Raw genomic sequence first — 6,064 nt, 5'->3', positions numbered from 1 at the left:
CATGCCGCGGAGCAACTAAGCCCATGAGCCACAACTACTGAGCCCACGTGCCTAGAGCCCGTGCTCCGCAACAAGAGAAGCCACTGCAATGAGAAGCCCGCGCACCGCAGCGAAGAGCAGCCCCCACTCGCCGCAACTAGAGAAAGCCCGCGTGCAGCAACAAAGACCCAACACGGCCAAAAACTAAAAAATTAATTAAGAAAAAAAAAGGGAGAGGACCCCTAGAAGGCAGCCAGGGGTCTTGTATTATAATTTTTGCCTTATGCCCAGAAGGAAGGAGGCGGGGCTCCCTCCCTGGGGGAAAGAGTAGGAGTGACCAGTAGCTGCAACATGGCCTCCCTCTTTCATTGACTGTCCATGGAAAGGCCACTCAGCCTGGCCCAGTGCTGTGGCGGAGGGCGGGTCGTCACACAGTCCCTGCCGTGTGGTCCTCAGCCTGGCAGGCAGGCCTAGTGAATGGAAACAGCCCAGTGTGGGAAGTACAGGCATCAAGGGCACAGTGACGAGAGGTTGACTCAGGTGGGGATGAGGGTTGCTGACACTTCAGAGAAGAAAACATTTGAAGTGGGTCTCAAAGGGTAATCTCCAAACTCCACTGCAAGTGACAAACCCAATTCAAACTGGCTTAAACAGAAAAGGACATTTATTAGCATTAACAGCTTAACAGTTCCAGGGTAGGGCTCCTTCTAGGCACTCACTATCAGGAATGTGTCTGGAACCATCTTGGCTCAGCCTTTCTGGGTGGTGGCTTCATTCTCAGGCAGGTTCTCCACTCGTGTAGTGGCAGCAGCAGCTACGGGCAGCTCCAGGCTTGCATTCTGTAATTCAGCATCGGAAGCAGAGAAAGAAAGTGCCTCTTTCCCAGTGATTCCAAAGTCTCAGCTGATTCTCAGTGGAGCAGCTTGAATGAGGTGCTCTTCCCTGACCCGGTCCGTGTAGTGAGGGAGAAGAGCTCATTCTGATATATGCCTGCCGGGCCTGGGTCATGTGCCTGCTCCCCCCCAGGCAGAAGCAGGAGCCACACCTGATTGCAAGGACCAAGACTGCGAGCAGATAAATTTCCCCCCTAATCAGAGTGCTGCCTGCAGAAGAAAGGGAGTAAGTGTTGCAATCTGCAACCACAGAGCTCCTTGGCAGGCTAAGAGTTTTCCCAAAAGAGAAGGGCCTTGTAGGTAGAAGGAATGGCAGGTGCAAGGCTTAAAGGCAAGGAGAGGTTTAGTTTGGAGTCAGGCTACCTGCCAAGGGGTTTAGATTCATCACCTAGGACAGAAGTTCCCAAAGAACAGATACCATGTCATGTATGACTTATCTTGGGTTTGGCACAATCCTGTGAACACACCTAGATTTGGACACCTCCCTGCGAATTAAGTTAAAGAAAAATGAAAGCACCACAATAATTTGTTCACTCTGTCAGTAGTAACTGCGGTTCCAAGAAGCTGACACCAAGAAGCCGACAGATAAGATAAGCATTGTGATAGGTGCAATTACCAGCTTTACAACTGTAACAACACGCCTTCCTCTAGCAAGTTGGAGCACATGTGAGAGTGACGCCCCAGACATAGCCCAGATGCAGCCGAGGACACGTCCTTTTGAGAAGTAACCAAGAATGCTTTGCACCCCTTGCTCACCTCCTGTGGGAAGTGCAGTGCCCTCCAGGAGATACCTGACAATTACAGGAAGCTAACTTTGAACAAGTGCCTCCACTGGACTCTCCTTTCATTCATTTCATCATTCGACCAATATTCACTTAATGCCTATATGCCAGGCTCTCTGCCAGGCACTTGAGATATAGCAGGAGCAAAAAGACCAAAATCCTTGCTCTTACGGAGCTTGCATTCTAGAGGGGAAGAAAGGACAACGCATGAAACAGATCTGTAAAATTAGAAGGGGATAAGTGCAAGGAAAATCAAGCAGAGAAGGGGGAGTGGGAGAGTTGAGTATGCAGTTTGCAGTGTCAAATGGGCGGGTGAGGGAAGGTTTCCCTGAAGAGGCAACGTTGGAGCAGAGACCTGAAGGAGGTCTCTGAGGGAGTGACTGTGGAGATCCGGGCAGACGGAACAGCAAGTCAAAGCATGGAGGAAGAGGATGGTTAGTGGGACCAGAGAGGAGTGGGCAGGAGGAGAGGAGGAGAAGATAGGCATACTTGCATCTCACCGCCTTCAGATGTTCTCGATTTTTCTCAGCTCCACAAGGACAGAGACAAGGAAGTTGGCACCCTCTCCTTTCTTTTCTTTTTTTTTTTTTTTTTTTTGGCTGCACCGTGTGGCATGCAAGATCTTAGTTCCCCTGCAGTGGAAGTACAGAGCTCTAACCGCTGGACCACCAGGGAATTCCCAGGCACCTTCTCCTTGTTTCCTCCCTGCAAAAGGCATCTGTGTGAGCAGCTCTCCTAAAGGATGGGGCAATCAGGGGGAATTACATCGTAGCAAAGCAGACAAATGATTCTCAAAAGCCCTGCAGCATGTCACCCCTGGGAACATCTCACTGACCTTTCTAGGAAGGTCCCATCTCCTGCCTTGGTTCCCAGCATGCTCTCCTCCCCTCTACCTGCCTTGCAATCCCCTCACTTTTCTCCCCAGAGCTTTCCCCTAGTGTCTGCCTCCAGACCCTACCTTTGTACATCTTTAGACAGGTCCTTGTCTCTGCAAAACTATGGGCTACCCACTGGGGGTGGGGCATCTCTCTTCTTCATTATCCAGAAACTCCAGCAGAGACTTGGAAATTTTTCTGTCTCCTTTCTCTCTCCTCGTCTCCATCCATGGATGAAAACTGGGCAGAAGTGTACTTTCCCACCAACACCAATGGTGCCTATACACCCACCAACTTTTGTCTCTCCCTTTCTCTCTCACACACACTTTGCAATATGTGTCAGTTTTCTCTCTAAATAGCAATTGTTGTCATCTTCATAAATAATCTTTTTTTTTTAAAGGAAAAGCGAGTGTGAGTAGCCCAACTCCAGAGGGCTTCATTCACTTAGTACCCTGGAGTTGTGCAGCACATGACTTGCACAGATGTATGAGGCAGTTTTCATCATCTTAGGAGACATAGGCAGGAAAATAGGTCCTTGCACCTCTGCTCCTCGTCCTTTGCTAAAATAAGAAATGTGGGACTTCCCTGGTGGCGCAGTGGTTAAGAATCCGCCTGCCAGTGCGGGGGACACGGGTTCGAGCCCTGGTCCGGGAAGATCCCACATGCCGCGGAGCAACTAAGCCCGTGAGCCACAACTACTGAGCCCGTGTGCCGCAACTAGTGAGGCTGCGCTCTAGAGCCCGTGTACCACAGCTACTGAAGCCCGCGCACCTAGAGCCCGTGCTCCACAACAAGAGAAGCCACCGCAATGAGAAGCCTGTGCACCGCAATGAAGAGTAGCCCCCACTCAACGCAATTAGAGAAAGCCCGCCTGAGCGCAGCAGCAGACCCAACTCAGCCTAAATAAATAAATTTATTTTAAAAATAAATAAAATAAGGAATGCCTTTCTTCTCCTTTTTTTTTTTTTTTTTGCCACACCGCTTGTGGATCTTAGTTCCCCAACCAGGGATTGAACTGCCCTCGGTAGTGAAAGCACGGAGTCCTAACCTCTGGACCGACAGGGAATTCCCAGGAATGCCTTTCTTTGGTTAGATGGGAGGGAGTAGAGGACTTCGATGTGATTTTCTCTTGAACAGGGAAGCCTTCCCTTTCTTTTCTCCTTTCGTCTCTGCTTCTCCGTCAGGCAACTCCAGGAGCATCTTCCTGAACAAGAAGGTCACATTCTTTACATTCTTTGAAGGGCAGATCTCAGGCTTATCAGGGGCCAAAAGCCACCATTATTAGCTGTAAATCCTCATGTATGAAGGGGAGAGGAGAAGAGAAAGGAGGAAGGGGCAGAGGGGCTTGCCTTCTTCTTGTCCCAAGGCCATTCCTGTTCCCACCTTGTTGGCCTCTGCATTTATAGGTTCTCTGTGCTCCAAGGAAGAACACACTTGAATAGCTGCTTGGTGCTGGGTATCCCCTCCTTACCAACCTCCTTGCTTACTTTCCAGCGTAGTTATGATTTGTTCTCTCCTCCCTCTCTCTGTCTTCTCTTTCTCTCTTTGTTTCTTTCCTTCCTTCCTTTCTTTCTTTCTCCCTCACCCCCTCTTTCTTTTCTTTTCTTTTAAGGTATTTTCTTCTGTCATGTCCATGTGCCCCAGAGAGGGGGCTTAGAGGCACGGCTTCAGATCCCCATAGGCAGGACCTTACCCAGTCATCCTGGGGAAATGAAGAGCAGGCATGTCTCTTTCCCAAAGGACCAGAATTCACCCTGGGCTGGCTTCTTCTGCTGGCTTGTGGTGACATGCTGTGACTAAGCCAGGGTCAGGATGAATCACCCACAGCAGGGAAGTTATCCTTGCTCCCCAACCCTTTCCAGAGTAGGCCCAGGGGTGTGTGAAGTGGGTCTGGAATAGGTGTGTTATTCATATAAGACCATAAAACCCAGGGCTGACTGATTAAAAAAAAAAAATCTGTTTCTGCCATCCTTTCCCCACCCCCATCTCTTGCCATTCCTATCCCAGAAGCCTGAGGATAGAGCAGAGTGACCATAGTTCTCTTCTCCTCCCAGGATTTGAATCCCGGCTCCCAACTCAGTGGCTATGTGTATCTGGACAAGTCACCTAACTCTCTGGCTTCATCTGTAGAATGGGACCAACCCATAAGGTTGTTGAGAGGATTAAAAGAAATGATCTATCTAAGGGCAGTTAGCTCTATGTCTGGCAAGTAGTATTCCTGAATAAATGTTAGCTGTTTTTTTTTTTTAAATTTATTTATTTGCTTTTTTTTTTTTTGGCTGCGTTGGGTCTTCGTTGCTCTGTGCCGACTTTCTCTAGTTGCGGCAAGTGGGGGCTACTCTTTGTTGCAGTGCGCGGGCTTCTCATTGTGGTGGCTTCTCTTGTTGCGGAGCACGGGCTCTAGGCGCACGGGCTTCAGTAGTTGTGGCACTCAGGCTCAGTAGTTCTGGCTCGCAGGCTCTAGAGCGCAGGTCAGTAGTTGTGGCGCACGGGCTTAGTTGCTCCACAGCATGTGGGATCTTCCTGTACCAGGGCTCGAACCCATGTCCCCTGCACTGGCAGGCGGACTCTTAACCACTGCGCCACCAGGGAAGCCCTGTTAGCTGTTATTATGAAATGATTATGGAGTGTGTCCTACACTAGATGCCTGGCCTTTGAGGAGATCTAGCATGGAATGCAGACGTGTAAATGAAAGATTACAGTATAAGAAGTAAGAACTCTAATAGAGATAATATGGACATTGTGTTGTAGATGCAGAGAGGGAGTGATGTGATGGTCAAGAAAGGGGAGGCATTTGAGTTTGAGATCCCAAAAGGAGTGAAGGGTATTCCAGAAAGAAGAAACACAAGATTCATGTAGGAGTGGTGAAGATGAGACTGTGGCCTGGTTTCATACTGTGAGATAAACTGTGAGTTCTAACACCTGGAGACTGTTAAAAGTTTTACACAGGGTAGCAGCAGACTCAGGGCTATAATTTAGAAAGTGCAAACTGGCAGATGTGTGTTATGCGATTAGGGGCAGCAAGAGTATAGAACACCAGTGAGCAGGCTGTCACAGGAATACAGATATAGATATGGGATGCAGAGATAGAAATGATCTTGATGGCAGGGAGAGCAGAGGATACCCATGACCACAATTAGAGTTTAGAGGATCCGGGCAGATGACTGCGAGCCTCAACGGAGAGGAGAACTCCATACTTCCACGTGGCTTGGCACACTCTGTTCCCTTTGTCTTGAATTCTCTTCCCCGATTGCCATTCAATATTCAGCTCAAGCCACCTCCTCTGGGAAGCCCTCTTGGATTCCTCTACAGAGTGGATTAGGGGGCCCTGCTCTGTATTCCTAGAGCCCCTTGTCCCTTCCCCATCGTGTCACTTGTTATTCCTTCGTCATTGACTGTTTCCTGGTTCCTCCTACTGTTCTGAGAATTCGGTGAGGAAAGGGCCCAGCCTTGATGACCTTTGCACCAGCAGGACAAATGTGGTCAACTGTTTGCTGAATGAATCAATGAAAACAAGAACTTTAGCAGGCCTGGG

This window comes from Globicephala melas, chromosome 20, assembly GCF_963455315.2.
Source record: "Globicephala melas chromosome 20, mGloMel1.2, whole genome shotgun sequence".
Classification (NCBI taxonomy): domain Eukaryota; kingdom Metazoa; phylum Chordata; class Mammalia; order Artiodactyla; family Delphinidae; genus Globicephala; species Globicephala melas.
The sequence above is the reverse complement of the archived record's forward strand: the minus strand, read 5'-3'. Positions refer to the sequence as shown.